General features: G+C 47.8%; 1 long non-coding RNA gene across 1 annotated transcript; it reads left to right on the forward strand.

The window, feature by feature from the left end:
* Positions 1-328: 328 nt before the first annotated feature.
* On the forward strand, positions 329-16,830 carry LOC123609259. Its single transcript, XR_006717700.1, has 2 exons — positions 329-551; positions 14,412-16,830. It is a non-coding gene; the product is annotated as an uncharacterized LOC123609259 (long non-coding RNA).
* The last annotated feature ends 3,719 nt before the right edge of the window (positions 16,831-20,549 follow it).

Genomic DNA, 20,549 nt, shown 5'->3' on the forward strand with positions numbered 1-20,549 from the left:
GGGCTCTGCTGGCCTGGAATTCTTTCAACCTGGTTAGAATTTGGTTTTTATTTTGCCTTCAGTTTTGAAAAGTACTGGGTGTAGAGTTTTAGATTAAGGTTTTTGTTTTTTTTGTTTTGTTTTGTTTTTGTTTTTTTAGTACTTTAAAGATATATTCCACTATCTTATGTACATTGTTTCCAAAAAAAAAATCTGCCTGTCATCCTTATCTTTGCTCCTGTGTACTTAATGTGTCCTTTGGCTGCTCTTCAGATTTTATCAGTGGTTTGTGCAATTTGAATATGAAGTGACTCTGTATGATTTTTAAATATTTCTCATTCTCGGGGCACCTTTTGCTGTGGGGACAGGCACCTTTTCTGGTCCTGTGTGAGTGCTTGACCCTCTTCTCTCCAGCTATCTCAGACAGTTCCTTCTCCTGCCTCAGAGTTTCCTCGTGTGCGTGTGCCCTACCTGCATTCTGCTGGATTCTTGAGGGGTTCCCTCCACAGCTCTCAGAAATTCTCCCTCCATGCAGCTCTCTCCTCTCTGGTGCTTTATTCTGCAGACTTGAGGTACCTTGATCTCTTACACTTTCAGCTCTGTGTTTTCAGTAGAGCTCTGTTTACCCAGGGAGTCCACTGGGCACTACCTCGATTCCCCATCCCTGTACCATGGTCTGGAAACTCTCACGACTATGAGCTGGGGTGATCAGAGGACTCACCTTGTCTATTTCCCAACTCCCTGGATCGCTGTCTTTCATTGTCTGGTGTCCACTGCCTTGAAAACTGCTGATCGATACATTTCATTTGGTGTTTCTAATTGTTTCAGGAGGCAGTCTAGTCTCTGTTACTCCTTGTTTGTCAGAAGCAGAAGACGCAAATGAGCCAGTTTTTACTTTCTTACAAACATGTATGCATGTGGCTATGATTTTACACTGTATAGTATTTAATAGCTATCTGGTTAAGCAAAATTGATCCTAGTTTTATACTGGAACTGAACAGGAACTGAATAAATCATGGGTTTGTTTGCCAGGTAAATCACGCCTTGCAGGTACTGAATACCTTGGAGTCTTCCTGCCCTGGTAGATCTGCCTGTCACTGATTTGCATTCAGAACCCTCTTTTCCCCTGAAGGGAATTATTCCCTTCTCAGTGAAGGTCTTCAAGACGTTCCTATTAACTACCCACTTGAAGTCAGGTCAAATTCACTCTTTTCAAATCTCAGTTGTTTTTTGTTTTTTGTTTTTTTAACGTTTATTTATTTTTGAGATAGAGAGACAGAGCATGAATAGGGGAGGGTCAGAGAGAGGGAGACACAGAATCCGAATCAGGCTCCAGGCTCTGAGATGTCAGCACAGAGCCCAACGCGGGGCTCGAACTCACGGACCGCGAGATCATGACCTGAGCCGAAGTCGGCCGCCCAACCGACTGAGCCACCCAGGCGCCCCTCAAATCTCAGTTTTTGCTCCCTTGAGCATGTTACAAATTGACTTCTCCTAAAGGGATCAGAGCACATTTCTAATTTTAAAAATCTAAGCCTAAAGTAATACAAGTTCTAAAAATGTATTTACCATGATAAAATCCTCAGGTATGGAAATGCCTAGATATTATACATAAATGTTCCATAAGTAAATAGTTGGTAAGTAAATGGTAGGATCTCCACGCATGGTGCTTCTGTGTCTCCAGAGGGTACATGGGCACAGAGATCTTAAAAGCAGAAATAAGAGCAGGACAGTCTATCCCAACACAGAAATAGCCTGTTCTCCGCAGAAATGACGAGCAAGGCAGAGTCAGTACATTTTAGGAAGCTGCAAATTTGTGCCAATGATTTTTTTCCCCAGCTTATTTTTGGTCTTCTTATCTTAAGGAGTTTCAACTTACAAAGGCGATTAAAATTTAAGTAGATGTTTTTCTTTTATTTCTTCCATTGCTTTTATGTCTTATTGTTCTTGTGTTAGGGGTGTGCAATAAGAAAACAATATGATATTTTCCAAAATGTCAAGAAAGTTTCCCAGCACCATCGCTTTAGAGACTCGTCCTCACTGATTTCTGATGCCATTTTTGTACAATATAGACGTCTTATATATACTATGATCTGTTCATGGGCTCTCAGCTCTATTTCTTTTTCTGTCTTCTACGTCTATAATGCTACTCTAAATTCTAGAAAAGGTCTTCTGTAGAAAAGACCTGTACTATTCCTATTCACTGATTATTCTTACTCCTTCAGTCTATCTTCCACATACAATTTATGTTAGCTTTTTCAGGTTCAGGGCGGAGGAAGAAACATTAGTGACTTCCTTGTAACGAGCATCCAACACATCCTAGTGATGTTACACTTTTAACGTTACCTGTATTTTTCTCAGCAAGTGATTTCATCATAACCCCCTTTTGTCTCAAAATGATGCGCTTTATTTCAAGGCAGAAGTGGAAAGGAAGGTTCTACTAGCTCCGCCAAGCTGCTCTTCTAGGCTGTTTTCTAAGTGAGCAGCCTATTGCACTGGCCACATCTCAGGGAGTGTCTGTAACGGCCAATACAAACAAACTGTGAACCTTCAAGGAGAAACTCACTGCTCTGGAGTCGCATTTGTCTGGGGGGTTGAGGGGGGTGCTTGGAACTCAGGGCAGCTCCATAGGAATAGATACGCCGATGGACTCGTATCCTTAAAACCACTAAACATGCTTGAAACTAAACATGTCTGCAATCACACACCCTGAAAGACCTGGCTATTCAGATCCCCTGGAGCGAGCCAGCTATGCAAAGTGGATTGCAAATCTCTCCTCCTGTTGTGGCTTCAAAGCCCTCTGAAAAAAATTCCCTGGGGGAAGAAATGAGCTTGACCCCAAGGGTCAGGTGCAGCCAGGTTCCCCAGAGGCTGAGGACACTCAAGTTTTTGCAGCATAACCTCCAAAGTTCACAAAAAAAGGGCATGGGAACTGGATCTCTAGCTTCACAGAAAACATTCGTTAACTTCTTCAACAGATCCGGAGTGAGCTGGTATGTGCCCAAGACTTTGAGTTACAGAGAATGCAGAAGATCTGGTCCCAGGCATCAGGGAAATCAGTACCCAAGTGTGGGCAGGAAGTCGGGAGGGACCTCCACATTCAACTGCAGGGGCTTGTTACTTTCATCTGTAAGTGTCAGGGACCGAGCCAGATGCCCAGCGTGAGGAATAGTTAGAACGGAGTAGGTTGTCGGTGAGCACAGAGGCTCTTGCACATGCATATCACATGGGGAAGTTATGACGGGTGAAAAACAGTGAGCTATTTCAGAACACCAGAGCTCGAATCTGTGCCCTTATCTCCTCTGTGGTCTGGAACACCCCCAACGTCTCTTTCCCCACCTGAAAAATGGAAACAGTTGTATCTACGTCATAATGCTATGGAGACATTTATGGAGAAAACGTGTGTGTAAGATTTTTGTAAACAGAAAGCCCTCCACAAATAGAGCTCTGGGTGGTAGGTCCTGGTAAGAAAGTTCACTTCAAATTCACCAACATTTGCTGTCACCGTGCTAATCCCAGAGCGCAGCTAATGGAACTGTACAATGAGCAATTAGTATCGTGAACATGTGTGACAATTTGTCTTTCTAACCACAGGATAAGATTATGATTAAGTACATGTTTATTTCACAAGCCTGCAGGGCATGTATATATAACCTCTATTCTGCAGGCTAAATAAAAATCCCCCCCCCAAAGAGCCCACACCTGTGGGGTAAACCTTTGATTTGGGGGTTCAGAGGGAAAAGTGATTATGTTGGTGGTTGGTGGATGTCTGCAAAAGCATATACAAACCACCCGCATACGTGCCAAGAGGCTTCAAAGTGGGCATGTAAAGCAGGATGACTCAGGAAGACGTGCCCGGAGAGGTGGTTTTCTGGCATCGCTGAAAGGGGACAGAGCCAGGAGGAAGCCTGAGACACACACGCTCCCGTAGGAGCTTTTCTACTTTTTTCTTGGGGTAACAGAGCAAGCCCTGGGTACCCTAAGAAGGACTCAGTGCCCTGGTGATGGATTCCTTCCATGGACATTCGAAAAGCAGATTCTCCTTAAAGACACAGGTACGCAGCAATCCGGGCCGTCATTGTCCTCATTTAGGAAGCCGGAAAAAAAGTGTTTCTGATGAAAACAAGGACCCCGCAGCGTGATTATGAGTCACCGCTGGCACGGAGCGCTTCCTACTTGCAAGTCTGGAAACTTCACTAACTCGTTTCGTGGATTACCAGAGAGCTGGGCTTCAGGGTTCAAAATCAAGAATTGTCTCCTCATCTGGGGCCATGAGATCAGATTGTTCCACAGCCTGTACCTCAAAATATTTTTGATGAGCGTGTTAATATTCCACATCAATGCGCAGGAACATCTAAAGTGTGGGCAGTGATTTTATACTTGTACGCCCGTCAAGTGTTTGTCGAATGCCCACGCCTCCTGTCTGCTCACCTTTCCCTGGATCGTGAACCGCGCAGGGATGATGACATTCACGCCCGCGCGTGCTCTGTCGCTAACACTGTGCCTGGAATACAGTAGGTTTCCATAAAGGGATGAATGAGTGAACGGGCCCCCGAGCGTGAGAAGGATGGAGAAGAAACACAGGGCAAGTTCCCTGTCCGTCGTGAGCTGGTGAGGCCTGGGCGGGGTCTGTTAGGATAGCTTTGCGAGTGCGGTCCGGGCTGCTGGGTGGGCGGGGTGGGGCTCCCCAACCCCCCACTCTCCGCGGCGTGCTTGAGTGAGATGGTCACACTTGGCAGGGAGACTGCGCTCTGATCTGAAGCAGAGCTCCGAAGCTGTCCTCGTTCTGAGGGAGGCTGAGCCGTGGACTCCACCTTGTGGTGTTTGCAGAGTCGTCAGGAACGTGGCAGGAAGCAAGCAGAGGACAGCTGCCGAGCCCGCCGCACGGCACCAGGCCACTCAGGGACGCACTTCCCAGGGCCCGGGGGGGCTGAGGATCTGTTGCTCCCAGGAGCTGTGGGCTCTACTCCACCCATCTCCTGCTCACAGAGCGGTGTCCTTGGGGAGACGGTCAAACAGGACAGTGGCGCCTCCTGGGAAAATGCTGTCTGATGTCCTGGATGGTCCAGCTGTGGACCTGACAGCCGGGAGGGTGGCTCTTGTGTCCTTGCTTTCCCCATGAGTAATCTGAGGTTCAGAGGAAAGTGCCCAGGGAGAAACCCGCCCCCGGACCCCAGCCCCCCAGCCCGCCCTCCCAGCCCCACCACACTGACACCGCCTCTCGCCTCCCATTGGCATGGGGCTCTGCCATCGGCGGGCACATTCGGGTGTGATCCACAACCTAGCTGGCCGTCCAGTGGAGACATAAGCAGGAGTGTCCCTGTCCGCGACACCGGGGAGGGGCTGGTCAGGGGAGGTCATCCAGCTATTGAACCGCAGAGCTCTCTAGACCCGGCCAGGGCTCTCCGGCGTTTGGTTTGAAGAATAACACAACAGGTAAATGGTACAACTTGGTCCACTTAGCCGAGCTCTGCGGGGGAGTTCACTTCCGTCCACCTCAGGGTTTGCACATCCCATCAGAGTCTGGAAGAAGGAAAAGGGAAGATGTGCAGGTTTATTGGAGGCCCTTCTTCTCCCCAAACGAAGTGCTACGTTCACCCACGCCGAATGAACAGTCCAGCGCAACCCAAACAATGAAACTACACGGTTTCCAAAGCCTGGTTTATTAAAAACCAAAACCAAAACCAAAAACAAAAACCCACGTCTGTGTTTTCTTTGGGATGCTCCTTGCGGATTCAGTGTTACAGCATCTCAGTCCCCTGTTGCGTCATGCTCACAGAGATGTGGGAAGTGTTTGGCTTGCTGTGGAAGTGCCTCCAGTACTCAGATATCACCTCACGCCAGTCAGAGTGGCTCAAATGAACAAATCAGGAGACTGTAGATGCTGGAGAGGATGGAAGTGAATTCGATGGGACCAAAAAGTGCAGGGGCACGAAATCTCAGTTGGTGGAGGGGAGGGAGGATGAAGTTGTCTTGAAGATATCACAGAGCGATATACCGGACGAAGACACGATGGGAGCAAAGGTATAAACTTCAGGACAAGTGGAACCAGAATTGATGGCTGGATTGTGCTCTCCGGCCCTTCCACCCCAAAGAGAAGGGGACTCTCTGTGTCATTTCACAAACACCCTGTTACGAGAGAGGACTGCCCTACCCCTCATCATTTACCAAGTCCGGGTTGACCTAAAATGAAGCAAGAGTTACTGTGGCTTTCAGCTGGAATTAAGAAACTCAGGAAACACTCAACCCTATAAAAACATTTGTTTCAGAAGAGCAAAAGTCACCAAATCTTTTTTCAGGAGGAAGTGTGCAGAACAAGTCATAATGGATGTTTGCTTGGACCGGGAACACATGGGATGATCAGGGTGAAGGCTTTTGTGCGTGCATGTGCACACACACACGCACACTCACACATAGTCATACTGATTTGGGCGGGATCCTGTCCTTCTCAAATTTGTATGCGGAAGGTGCTAACTCTTAGTACCTCGGAATGATTGTCTTTGGAAGTACAGCCTTTATGTTATGTTATTTATTTTATGTTACTTTATTTATTCTATTTTATTTTTTTATGTTTATTTATTTTTGAGAGAGAGAGAGAGCACAAGCAGGGAGGGGCAGAGAGAGAGGGAGACACAGAATCCAAAGCAGGCTCCAGGCTCCGAGCTGTCGGCTCAGAGCCTGACACGGGACTCGAACCCACAGACTATGAGATCGTGACCTGAGCCAAAGTTGGATGCTTCACCAACTGAGCCAGCCACCCAGGAGCCCCGGAAGCAGAGCCTTTAAAGCAGTAATTATGTTAGAATGAGTTTGTTAGGGCGGACCCTCACCCAGTATGATCAGTTTTTTTATAAGGAGGAAATTTGGACACATACAGAGACGCTACGGATGCACACGTGTGTGAGGAGAGACCACGTGAGGGAGGACACGAAGGTGGCCACCCAAAAGTCCAGGAGAGCCCTCCGAGTGAAACCGACCCTCCCGACACCTTGATCTCGGACTTCTGACTTCCAGAGCTGTGAGAAAATAAGTCCACTGTTTAAGCCACCCAGCCTACGGGGTTCGGCAGCCCTTGGTGCTAATACACGCATTGTTTTACACGAAGTACAAGATAATGATGGCTTACAGTGCACATTAAAGTTTATTTATTTATTTTGAGAGAAAGAAAGAGAGAGAGAGAGAGGGAGGGGCACTGTCAGTGCAGAGTCCGACACGGGGCTGGAACCCACGATCCATGAGATCGTGACCTGCGCTGAAATCAAGAGTCAGACGCTCAACCGACTGAGCTGCCCAGGCACCCCGCACACTTAAAATTTTTAATGTAGTGGGGTACCTGGGTGGCTCAGTCGGTTGAGCGTCTGACTTCAGCTCAGGTCATGATCTCACGGTTTGCAGTTTCGAGCCCCCCATCAGGCTCTGTGCTGACAGCTCGGAGCCCGGAGTCCGCTTCGGATTCTGTGTCTCCCTCTCTCTCTGCCCCTCCCCCACTAGCGCTCTGTCAATCTCTCTCAAAAATAAATAAATATTAAAAAAAATTTTTTTAACCCTTCCCCCACTAGCGCTCTGTCAATCTCTCTCAAAAATAAATAAATATTAAAAAAAATTTTTTAATTTTTAATGTAGCCTTTCTCTTATTTTTATGCTTGACTCGTTCTTCTGCCTCTGCCCAAGGTCACCTGTGTACAACTCATCAGATTGGAGTCCACATTTCTCTATATCGTCATGTAATCAAAGAGGCATTTACCCGCCCCCCCCCCCAAACATGTATATATTATGTAAGGGCAGGTCATTGTTTCACACGATTAGGATCATATATCACACAGCTTTCAACATCTTGCTTTGCGTTACTCATTACGTATTTTACATTTTGAAACAATTTCAAACTTACAGAAAAGTTGCAAGTATAATACAAAGTACCTGTTTTTGTCGTTGTTTTTTTTGTCCTTGTTTTTAAGCCCTGATGCACGTGGACCAAGGTGTAGACATGATGCCTCATTACGTCTGGTTACTTTGGTCTGTATTTCCTACACACAGGTTGGCATCGTTAGCAGGAATATTACAGAAATGATGCTGGCTTTTCACGTGGAACCCCATAGGTGGTGCACAGTTTCATTTACCAATACTCGTGACATTCACCTTGACAGCTTGATCAAGATGGTGTCTGCCCGTATTTTTTTTTTGTTTGTTTGTTTTTTCATACGGTTACTCTTTTTCCCTTTGTAATCAACGGTTTGTGGGAAGGCATCGTCACTCTCTGCAAATATCTTGTTCCTTGGCCGAATTTTTGTTTACGCGTTTATGCATATCACATGGACTCATACTTGGTTTTTGTATTTAGTAGGTTATAATCTATTAACTATCGTTACGCATTTTGATGCCCATGTCCGTATCCTTTTGGTAAGTCCTATCACTATTCGAACACCTTCCTGCTTACCGACACAAGAAGTTTCAGGCCCGTCTTGCATTTTCCCTACCCCAGCATGGAATCTGCCATTTCTTCTTTTTTTTTTTAATATGAAATTTATTGTCAAATTGGTTTCCATACAACACCCAGCGCTCATCCCAACAGGTGCCCTCCTCAATGCCCATCAGCCACTTTCCCCTCCCTCCCACCCATCAACCCTCAGTTTATTCTCAGTTTTTAAGAGTCTCCTATGGTTTGCCTCCCTCCCTCTGTAACTTTTTTTCCCCTTCCCCTCCTCCATGGTCTTCTGTTAAGTTTCTCAGGATCCACATAAGAGTGAAAACATATGGTATCTGTCTTTCTCTGTATGACTTATTTCACTTAGCATAACACTCTCCGGTTCCATCCATGTGGCTGCAAAAGGCCACATTTCCTCTTTCTCATTGCCACGTAGTATTCCATTGTGTATATAAACCACATCTTCTTTATCCATTTGTCAGGTGATGGGCATTTAGGCTCTTTCCATAGTTTGGCTATTGTTGAAAGTGCTGCTATAAACATTGGGGTACAAGTGCCCCTATGCATCAGCACTCCTGTATTCCTTGGGTAAATTCCTAGCAGTGCTATTGCTGGGTCATAGGGTAGATCTGTTTTTCATTTTTTGAGGAACCTCCACACTGTTTTCCAGAGCAGCTGCACCAGTTTGCATTCCCACCAACCATGCAAGAGGGTTCCCTTTTCTCCACATCCTCTCCAGCATCTATAGTCTCCTGACTTGTTCATCTCAGCCACTCTGACTGGCATAAGGTGATACCTCAGTGTGGTTTTGATTTGTATTTCCCTGATGAGGAGTGACGTTGAGCATCTTTTCATGTGCCTGTTGGCCATCTGGATGTCTTCTTTAGAGAAGTGTCTATTCATGTGTTTTGCCCATTTCTTCACTGGATTATTTGTTTTTTGGGTGTGGAGTTTGGTGAGTTCTTTATAGATTTTGGATACTAGCCCTTTGTCCGATATGTCATTTGCGAATATCTTTTCCCATTCCGTTGGTTGCCTTTTAGTTTTGTTGATTGTTTCCTTTGCAGTGCAGACGCTTTTTATCTTCATGAGGTCCCAATAGTTCATTTTTACTTTTAATTCCTTTGCCTTTGGAGATGTGTCAAGTAAGAAATTGCTGTGGCTGAAGTCAGAGAGGTTTTTTTCCTGCTTTCTCCTCTAGGGTTTTGATGGTTTCCTATCTCACATTCAGGTCCTTCATCCATTTTGAGTTGATTTTTGTGAATGGTGTAAGAAAGCGGTCTAGTTTCATTCTTCTGCATGTTGCTGTCCAGTTTTCTCAGCATCATTTGTTAAAGAGACTGTCTTTTTCCATTGGATATTCTTTCCTGCTTTGCCAAAGGTTAGTTGGCCATACTTTTGTGGGTCCAATTCTGGAGTCTCTATTCTGTTCCATTGGTCTGTGTGTCTGTTTTTTGTGCCAATACCGTGCTGTCTTGATGATGACAGCTTTGTAGTAGAGGCTAAAGCCTGGGATTGTGATGCCTCCCGCTTCGGTCTTCTTCAATATTACTTTGGCTATTCGGGATCTTCTGTGGTTCCATACAAATTTTAGGATTGCTTGTTCTAGCTTCGAGAAGAATGCTGGTGCAGAATCTGCCACTTCTTAAGGACCCTCTCCCCCAGTCAGCAGAGTTCGAGATTTTATGTGCATGTTCACACACACACGTATATTCACGCATATGTGCACACACCCATATGTATCTACGCATACACACATTAGAATACGTATATCCGTTCTTATATATTACGTATTATATACATACTATAATTGCGTATATTGGCAACCATGAACTCACATTGATGCCCCTGCTTCCAATTTAAAACTGCTGGGTTTATCCCAATTTTGGAGTGTTCTTATCTGTCAATCCCCTCTCTCACAGGGAGGAATATGGCTCTATCATTCTTAACATGTCATGTGATGGATCCCCTGGCATACAAACAGCCTTCCATTGTGCCTTACATCCTCTCCTATGTGGATGCTCTCCTCACCTGCTGCCTGCACCCCACGTTATGCCCCTGCTCCCCCTCCCCCCTGCTGGGGCTCCAGCACCCACACGCTGGGCTGTTCCCCCAGGCAGAGTCTCTCTTAGCCCTCCTGGACCAGTCACCCCACGCTGGGACACCCCCCCCCCCCCCCCCCGTGAGCACCTTCTCGCCCTTCTGGGGCTCTGAGACCCCAGGCCAGGCTCCCACACTGCAGGACCTGTCTTCTCCGCTGAGCCTCTGACATCTTGCCAGGGCACCCCCTGGAAATGGACGCTCTTCTCACTCCCTCAGGCTCTGACACCTCCATTGGGCCACCCCCTTACGTTACGTTCTCACCCTCCTCTCTCTGCTCTGGGTTCCCTGTGCACGGACACTCTCCGTGCTCTGTTCAGAATCTGACTTGTCCTACAAGGATGCCGTCCTCCCCTGACCAGGCCCCAACATCCCATGTGTGACTGCCCACCCTGCTTAGCCCCACCAAAGACGTTAGGGCTGAGTTGTTCTGGAAAGGATGGGAAAGGCAAGGGAAGGGAGAGCCCCATCTTGCTACTCTCACTCAGCAAGACTTCCGGCAAATCATTCCCGGTCACGTCGCGGAGGTGGGCCGTCCCCCTTCCCAATAGCACACGCGTTCCACGGTGTGGGTACGTCACAACAGCTGCGTGTGTGCCCCTCGATGGCATTCTCGTCGTCTTCAGTGTGTTACCACCGTGAACAAAGCTGCAACAAACATCCTTGTATATGACTTAAGCGTTGGAATGTGCTTTTACTTCTATAGGACGAGATTTCTGGATCAAAGGTAAAGATTTTAATAATGTCTGGCGACCCTGTGACAGTGTCTGAGAAGCTGAGATTTGGTTCTTCATGTGGGGAAATGGCAGTGCTGGGAGGCATCTCGGATCCTTAGCGGCCATTGAGCCTGGGCAGGTGCATAAGCCTGGAGATGTTGAATCTTCTCCAGTAGCCATGCCAGCCAAGGAAGGCTCCCTCTAATCCTTGTAGGTCCCCATTAGGGGGCAGAGTGCACCCCCTGCCTCCCAACTCTCAGCAGACTGTGATTTGAATGCTGACTGAATGCTGGGCTTGGAGCCAGGTACTGGGTGCTCACCGCCTACTGGGGAGGTCGACCAGCAAGCCAGTCCTTGGCCCCACATGTGCAAGGCTATGGGGACACAGGACAGGGGTGGCTGGGATACAGTGCCAGCAGGGAGGCCCGCAAGGGCTTCCCAGAAGAGTGACGCGTGACCCTGGTCCTGAAGGTCGGGGAGGTACCAACTGGACAAAGGAGAGGCAGGGCGTGTCCCTCAGAGGAAACAACAACAGGGAGTGGTGTCCCACTCGGAGAACAGGTGCACACCCTCCGCTGAGGTTCCAGGGCCTCTGCCTCCTTCATATCTCGCTCCGGTTGGCCCCACTCCTCACCGACACTCAAATGGGTTCCGCCCAGCCTCACGTCCGCGCCCCCGCACCCTCCCAGCCTTTCTTCCCAAACCACACCACTTCCCAAAGACTCGGTTCCCAGCTCACAGGTGAAGCTTTTCCTGGCTGCCGCAGGTCACGCTCTGGACCCCGGAACAGCCAACCCCGTGCCAGGCACTTTATCAAATCCTTGCGGGACTTATCGACGGGAACACTCCTGTGCTGCGAGGGTGGGTTGGGGTTCCTGCTCCCCAACTAGACAGCTCAGTGAGAGGCCAGCCCTCACCTTGCACAGATGGGGCTCAGCTGGCCGGGTGCTGACGAGGAGCAGCCCAGGTCGGTAGTCCATAGAGGCTTCACCCGCTGAGAGCCCTCCGCACCAGTGGGAGGCTGGGCTGGGAGGCAGGTACACAGTACAGACCCTCCTCCGGCCTTTGTGGTTTGCAAAGCGGTCCAGCGTCCACCTTTCCATCTGAGGGCTGGGGGAGGGGTGCAATGGTGCAACCATGGAAAGAGGACAGCAGTTTTCCTTCACGGTTTCTCTTCCCACCACGGCCCTGGCGAGCCGAGTAACCCGGATCTCTCGTGAGCTAGGAGTTTAGCCTCAGGATTTGGCTCAGGGAACTTTCAGGTAGATCAGGAGCACGTTGTAAATACAGCTTGGAGAGATGGCTCCGAACGGCCGAGCGGGGGAGGCCAGGCTCCTCCGGGTTCCGGAACCTTCCCTGTGCGGTGCAGGCAGCCGCTGTGCTTCCAACATCTCATGGTCATCTGACCAGTCGCTGACCACCACTCACGCTGCCGAGACAGGGTCTCTCCGGCAGTTTTGAGGTCTCCCCTCTGAAAGAGTTACTAAACTTGTCAGTAGAGCTGATGGTTCGAGGCCACTTTCTATGGTCAGTATTTTATAGTCTAAACACAAGTTGCTCTTTGTCTCAAATTGAAATAACTAAAATAAAGTCCCGTTTGGTGGAAAAAGTCACAGTATATTAAGGAAGAAGCTGTTTATGCTAAGAAGTATGTGCACCAGGGGTCCTGTGGTTTGAAATAAGTGTGTTGGCCTGCTCCAGGGATTAATAGATGAGCTTCCTGAAATTATTAGACATCAAAGCCCTGTTCTGTCTAGAGGGCAGACCATTTGCAGATGCAAAGCGTGTGTGTGTGTGTGTGTGTGTGTGTGTGTTATGGAAGGGGCTGTGATTTCAAGGATCCTGTTGAGGCCTTGCCTTCGAAATGGCAAGCTCAGAGAAGATGGATCCATTCTGGGAAGAGGCAATTTGTAGGAAACTACTATGCCTGGTAGTCAATCTCTACAAGGACTATTAAACTTTATTTTTTTTAATGTGGGGGGAGGGGAGGAGAGAGAGAGAGAGAGAGAGAGAGAGAGAGAGGATCTTAAGCAGGTTTCATGCTCAGCGCAGAGCCTGAGGCAGGGTTTGATCCCACGACCCTGGGATCATGACCTGAGCCGAAATCAAGACTCAAAGGCTCGACCCACTGAGCCACCCAGGTGCCTGCCCCCTCCCCCCCTTTTTTCCCTGTGAGGACTCTATCGAAGAGGTATCACCTAGTTAGATTCTGAAAACACCCAGTAGGGTTAGGTTGGTGCATTGAAACCACTGATGTTTCTCCCGGGAATCTGGACTCGTGATGGGAGAGTGGCGTGCCCGATGTTACCAACACTGGCAGTAAGAGACAGGTGGCTGGGTCCAGTCCCTGCTCTTTCCTGAACCAGCTTGGTGACCTTGGGCATGTCACTTAGCCGCCAAGACTTTTTTCAGTCCTAAATGTTCTGATGTTTTCACCATTTGGAGGTAGATAAGATGTACTGGGTAGAGAAAGGCATTGCTGATGAGAACCAGAGAAATACATATTCATACAATTGTTGCTTTCCATCATGAGCTGGTCCCATTTCTCCGCATTAATGTCATCAGGCTGCAATCACTTAGATGACAGTGACTGGAACAGGGAGAAGCAATGCTGGAAGGGTTTGCGATAAAAGGCAAGTCTTCACTTGAATTTAGAAGGAAGGGAGGAGCCTCGCCTGGGATGGGTGGGATGTTCCAGGCGGGGGTTAGCTTGTCTGGTGGCTTGGAGGGGCAGCGGCTGGAAGGAAGAGTGGGTGCTAGGGTGTGAGTGACAAGAGGAAGATTGAGGGACCGAGATGGTAGTAAAAAGGCTTTAATTAGGGGCGCCTGGGTGGCGCAGTCGGTTAAGCATCCGACTTCAGCCAGGTCACGATCTCGCGGTCCGTGAGTTCGAGCCCCGCGTCGGGCTCTGGGCTGATGGCGTAGAGCCTGGAGCCTGTTTCCGATTCTGTGTCTCCCTCTCTCTCTGCCCCTCCCCCGTTCATGCTCTGTCTCTCTCTGTCCCAAAAATAAATAAACGTTGAAAAAAAAAATTTTAAAAAAATAAAAATAAATAAAAATAAAAATTAAAAAAAAAAGGCTTTAATTAATTTGCCGACATAGATACCACACAGACTTTTTGGCCACAAGAACAGTAGACTCAAAGGAGACATCCACACTCTGGCAGTTCCAGTTGGTTGTGCTTTATGGACCAGGACGGTGCATTTAAAACCTGCGATGACTGACCCGGAGCTGCTGGCAAGACCCTCAAAAGCAGAGCACAAACCGAAGCAATGACAGCAACAAATTTTCTCCTCTTGCCCTGACTTCAAGCAAAAAGGACACGCGGAGACTAGACATTGCAGGCATCGTCGCAGAATGTAGACATGGAATAAATGTAGCTTTAAAAAATTTGAATGACATTATACTTTCGTATCTTACCCCCATTTTGACAGAAGTCAGCAAACGCCGTGGGAGGCCAGCACCGCAATGTAACTGACCCATTTTACAGACAAACCGAGCCTGGGAGAGAGAATCACGCACGATGTACCTTCGCTTTCATGGCCTCTCCGACTTGCAAAGCACTTGAGCAAGATCCCCGAAAAGAGACGAAGGTTGTGTCTTGCTTTTAATTGCAGGGGGATCGTGGAGAGGGACTTAGTGAGAGACCTGGATTGTTTACTGCCTCGTTAGCTCTAAACCCTGAAGTATAGGATAAACTCAGACCCTTTAGCATCAGGACTGTATAACTATGGAAATGCGCGAGACCCACAGGTCCGGTTTGTCTCCCGTTCAGCAGATGAGCCCACGGGGGCTGTGGATGGACGCTTGTGACTGGTTCAGCTTGGTGCCGGACGTGGAGCTCGGCGCCCAGACCTGCAAGGAAAGCCGGGGGCCGTGTGTTGGCCACCCAGGTGCATTCCAGCGATCACGATTAGCAAGAGTGGGGAGGGGGAGGCCCACCAGATGGGAGCTTTTCTATGTGAACGTTTGTTGCAGGAACACGTTAAATAGGAGCTAATTTAAAACTGGTCCAGCGGCACACGGCTGTCTGCCGAAGAACTCGAAAGGAAACCCCCGCACTGTCAGTGTGCTCCCCTCCCTTTCCGATGGAGTTGGCTGAGGACTACCCTGAGCGGCACAAGGGAGCCTGGGCACCCTCCGGCTCACCTGCCATGGGCCCCCCGGGGAGGGGAGAAGGACCCTGGACAGTGGGGGCAGGCAGGTGGCTCCACCGGGGTGCCAGGCTGGATCGATGCCGGCTCAGCCAGCCGGACAACACAATGGGGCTTTGAGCTTTCACGAGCACAGAACCAGGACGATCATTCTAGGGCTCCCCCCACGGACTGGCCATTGTTACTCACACCACATGCCGCTAAAGGAGGCCCTGCCTTTAAAATAGGACTGCTTTAAAAATAGCAATCATGCCCCGTGCCTGGAAAGTATCTCTGCTCTACCAGACACCATCACATCGCCTTCTTATTTGATCCCCACAATGACCCAACAGAGGTGACAGGGTGCAGAAGCTATCCAGGAGAGAGACTCACTCATTTCTGGGCCAGGTATCTGGCAGGAGTTCAGCTAATGCTTGAATAAAGGAAGAAAGGATGGAAGGAAGGGAGGGAGGAGTCGAGGGTGCGGGTGGTGTCTTGAATTTACCGGGCAGGAAATGGCTCAGGGAGAAAGGGATTTACCCAATGTGACACCACTGACTGGTGGGGGGGGGGGGGCTGTGGACCCCTGGGCTAGAGCTCTTCCTTCCCGGGACCCCTCCAGTGTCTCTCAGCTCTTTGCTGACAGGTGCAGTTGGGGTGATCTTTTCAAAGTGAATCAGCCCACGGGGTTCTAGGTCTTGGACTGATGGCTGTAAAAGGGGTCAGGCTATGCCTCTGTAAAGTGCCCAGGGGCCCAGCCGCCCCAGGAAGTGTCTGAGAGAGAGCAGCAGGGTGGCTCTGTGATGTGACCAGAGGATCTCGGGTTACATCCACTCTATAACACAAGCTTGGTGCGTCTTGCCAATAGCTGGCCCTCTCCAGGCCACAGTTCTCTCAGGGATATAATCAGGGTCTTCCTGACCACCGGACTTTTTCCGTCTCCATCTTCTGCCTCTAAAGTCCATCCTGGGTGCCTTCCAGAAGTTTTCCACCTTGCTGATGCCTGAGACTCACTCTGCCCAGCCTCAGCCTCAGGGGAACATGGTGGGATGGGGGAGATGCTGGGGAGAGAAGGCTGCAGGAGCCCAGGGGTGCATAGTGCCACCACCCCAGAAGTGTCCTGCTGTCCTCTCCTCCCCTGTGGCCTTGTTGGCACAGAAGAAGAGATTCTGCAGCCAACAATCAAATCAATGATCCCTTGATAAGAGTGTTTAGTGTTTTGCTTTGTCCTTTTGAGTAGAAAAATGTGATCCCTTATGACCTTATTCTTCAGTTTTATTTTAAATACTATCCTCTCAGAAATAATTCCACAGTACAGAATTTTCTCCTGGGACTCAAGATATGTGAGGAAAGAGGGGAAGGAGGGACGAAGGAAAGGAAATATCTAAAGCAAATGGAGAAGATACGTGCCGATAGTAACTGGGTCAGCCCTGAGTGTCTAATCAATGTAAATGAAATGTATTCATTCAATAAACCTCTCCTGGAAACTCATTGTGTCCAGGACTCTGGATGGCATGTGGCAACCTTCACCCCTACGGAGCCATGAAGTCTTTAGCCAAACAATAACTTGCTGGGGAACAGAGCAGAATCTACGAGCCTGGCTGAGCAGTTGCTGGGGACGATGGAAGATGGTAGAAGGTGTCCAGTGACCAGAGTCGGGGGCATCCAGCCGACCCACTGAACACCCCAGCTTTCAGCTCACATACGGGAAAGGCCACACGTACCAGCACAGCTACTCTGGTTAGGGAAAGGGCTGCTCTAGACTCATCTGATGAAGCTTAAAACCCAGCCTCATTAGAAGAGCCTGATGTGCCAATAAATCAACTGCCTGTTGGCACAAAAATGGATGATTGCTGGATGAAGACATTACAGTGTGGACTCTTAACAATGCAGCATTCACAATTCCAGCCTAAAATTGAAAATCGATGAGCGTGTGACGAGGAGAAAAATGTGACCCGTAATCAAGATAAGAAAAATCAACAGAAAATTACCTTGAAATAACCCAAATGTGATAACGAGAAGGAGACCAGGAATTTTAAAGAGCCTTATAAAGATATTAAGGAATTAAAGGCAGCAATGCCTACAATAAAAGGACAGTTACAATATTTCAGTAGAGTAGTGGAAACCGTAAAAAGAACGAAATGGGCATTGTACAACTAAAAAGTAAAGTAACCAAAACAAAAATTGGATGGGCCTAACAGCAGGCTATGTATGACAAAATAAATGGTCCATAACCTTGCAGATTGATTAATGAAAACAAGCAATTGTGAAAAACAAGAAGAAACGGTTTGAGAAGATATTGATCTGTGAGATGAGATCAAGCAATTTAAAGTTTGTAACTGAAGTCCCAGGAGGAGAAAAGTGGGGCAAAAAATATTACTTGAAAAACTAATGATTTAAATTTTTCCAAGTGTGATGAAAACCCATAACCTTATAGATCCAAACAGTTCACTGAACCTAAGATGAATATATACAAAGAAGCCCACACCTCGGCATGCCATAGTCACACTGCTGAAAATCAAAGAGAACAAGAAAATCTTGGAAATGGTAAAACAAACACAAAAACCAAGCAAGCTCACAATAACTATAAGGAAGCAAAAATATGAATAATGGCTGACTTCACGGCAGAAAACTTGGAGATGAGAATAGGATGGAGCGGTGTCCGTAAAGTACAAAAAAGTACCTGTCAACCTAGTAGGAGTGAATGAGTTAAGACCCTTCAAAAATGGAGGAGACCTTTGCAGATGTCTGACAATTGACAGAATCTGTGGCCAGCAGATTCACATTATAAGAAATAAAACAAGTTCTTCAGTCTGAAGAGAATTGACCCCAAATGGGAATTTAGATCTACAGGGGAAGAAGAGAGAGACAGGAAGAGAGAAAGCACCAGGAATAGTAAATATGTGGGCAAGTATAGAAGAGTACATAGTTTTTATTCTCTTAACTTTTAAAAAAAGACTTCATATGTGTAACACTGTGTGTGTTGACAGAAGACCATGGGGGAAGGGAAGGGGAAAAATAATTTCAAACACAGAGGGAGGCAGACCATAAGAGACTCTTAAATACAGGGAACAAATTGAGGGTTTATGGTGGGGCAGGGGGAGGGGGAAATGGGTGATGGGCATTGAGGAGAGCACTTGTTGGGATGGGCACTGGGGGTTGTATGGAAGCGATGAACCATGGGAATCTACTCCCAAAACCAAGAGCACACTGTATACACTGTGTGTTAGCTAACTTGACAATAAATTATATTTAAAAATAAATAAATACAAATAAAGTAAAAAAAAAAGACAATATGTGTAACACTGTGCGTGAAATACGTAGATATAATACATGTGGCAGCAGTAGAATCAAGAACGGTGGTAAATGGAACCATATTGCTGCAAGGTTCTTACATGTTCTGAGAAGTGGAGGGATATGAACTCTGAGTGGGTTGTGAGGAGTTTAGGATTTGTACGGGAATCCGTACGGGAACAGCGGAAGCATGGAATCCAACGCGGGACCTGACGGATGCTGAGCTGCGCTTCCTACGATGCCCCTTCGATGAGCTGTTGGCAAAGGTGAGCTATAAAGAGCCATTTTGCCCTCCCCTGCCTTGGGCAGCACGCAGGATATGACTGATCGATTGAAAAGTATAAAGGTCTGGCTCTTTTGGCCCAATCAGGACGACTCTGAAGAACCAGTGTAGTTCTAGAAGTTTCTGTGGGGTCTTTCTGAGGCTAATGTTGGACCTGCAGGCAGGTCAACCTTTCCCTCTGCCCCATTCTCCTTTCTCTTCTGTTCCCCTGGCATGGCCTTCCAGGGCACTCCCGAACAAGCACTTCACATGCTAACCTCCATCTCAGAGACTTTCGCTGGGACCCAGTCTGCAACAATTGGCAGTAGGAATGTGCTGAGACAGCAGGCCAAGAGAAATGGAGTTTGGGGTGGGCACACTCACGAGTCAGGGTGGTAATGAGGACCCCGTCATAGCCCCTGGTAGAAGGCAATAGTCTAATGATTTCAACCTTCTCTGGTGGAGGACTGGGGTGGCAAAACAGGGGAAGAGATTGCTACAATATGGCTGGTGTGATCTATCGGGGTTTAGGCGAAAAATACCGCCTGAGGTCGCTTAACAAGCAACGGAAAGCTACCTTGGTCACATATGAACACGCTTTCCCCCGGTTCTCCTGCAGCAGGGGGGACACAAAGCTGAGGATGAGACCCAGACTGAATTGCCAGAGTAGCCAAGGCCCAGAGAAGGATAAATGGAAACCAGGGTAGGATGTAATGGCAGACCTTATGGGAAAGAATACGACCAGGGCTCAGGGAACAGGGACAAAAAGTCAGTGTTCCTTCAAATACTTTAAAAACATTTTTGAGATAAAATTCACCATCATATGATTTTAAGTCTGTAATTCAGTGGTTTTTCATCTACTCAAAATGTGCAGCCATCATCACTACCTGATTCAGAACATAGCCATCATGCCCAAAAGAAAGCGTGTGCTCCCCTATTTCCTCTTCCTCCCACGCCCTGGACACCACCGATTTACCTCTTCTGGGTATTTCATATAAAGGGAGTCTTACAAAATGTAGCATTTTGTATCCAGCTTCTGTCCTGTAGCATAATGTTTTATAGGTTCATCCCTGTCGAGACACGTGTCAGGTGACTAAAAATTACATGTATGTTTCCAAGAAGTTTACAGTTTTAGGTCTCTGATTCATTTTTTTAAAAAATTTTTAATGTTTATTCACATTTGAAAGACAGAGAGACACAGAGCATGAGCGGGAGAGGGGCAGAGAGAGGGAGACACAGAATCCGAAGCAGGCTCCAGGCTCTGAGCTGTCAGCACAGAGCTGGACGTGGGGCTCGAACCCACAAACCGTGAGTTCATGACCTGAGCCAAAACCAGTGGCTTAGCCAACTGAGCCACCCAGGCACCCCAGGTCTCTGATTCATTTTGAGTTCGTTTTGAGTTCGTTGTTCGACTGAGTTCGTGAAATGAGGACCCAAATTCACTCTTTTGCATGTGGATGTCCAGTTATTGTAGCACCGTTTATTGAAAGATTATTCTTTTCTCTTTTGAATGGTCTTGGCACCCTTGACAAAAGTCAGTTCACCAGATGTATGGGCTCCTTTCTGGACTTGCAACTCTATTCCATTGGTTTATGCATTGATTCAAAGCCAGAACCACATTGTTGTTGTTTTTTTAATTTTTT

The sequence above is a fragment of the Leopardus geoffroyi genome, chromosome B2, assembly GCF_018350155.1.
Source record: "Leopardus geoffroyi isolate Oge1 chromosome B2, O.geoffroyi_Oge1_pat1.0, whole genome shotgun sequence".
NCBI lineage: Eukaryota > Metazoa > Chordata > Mammalia > Carnivora > Felidae > Leopardus > Leopardus geoffroyi.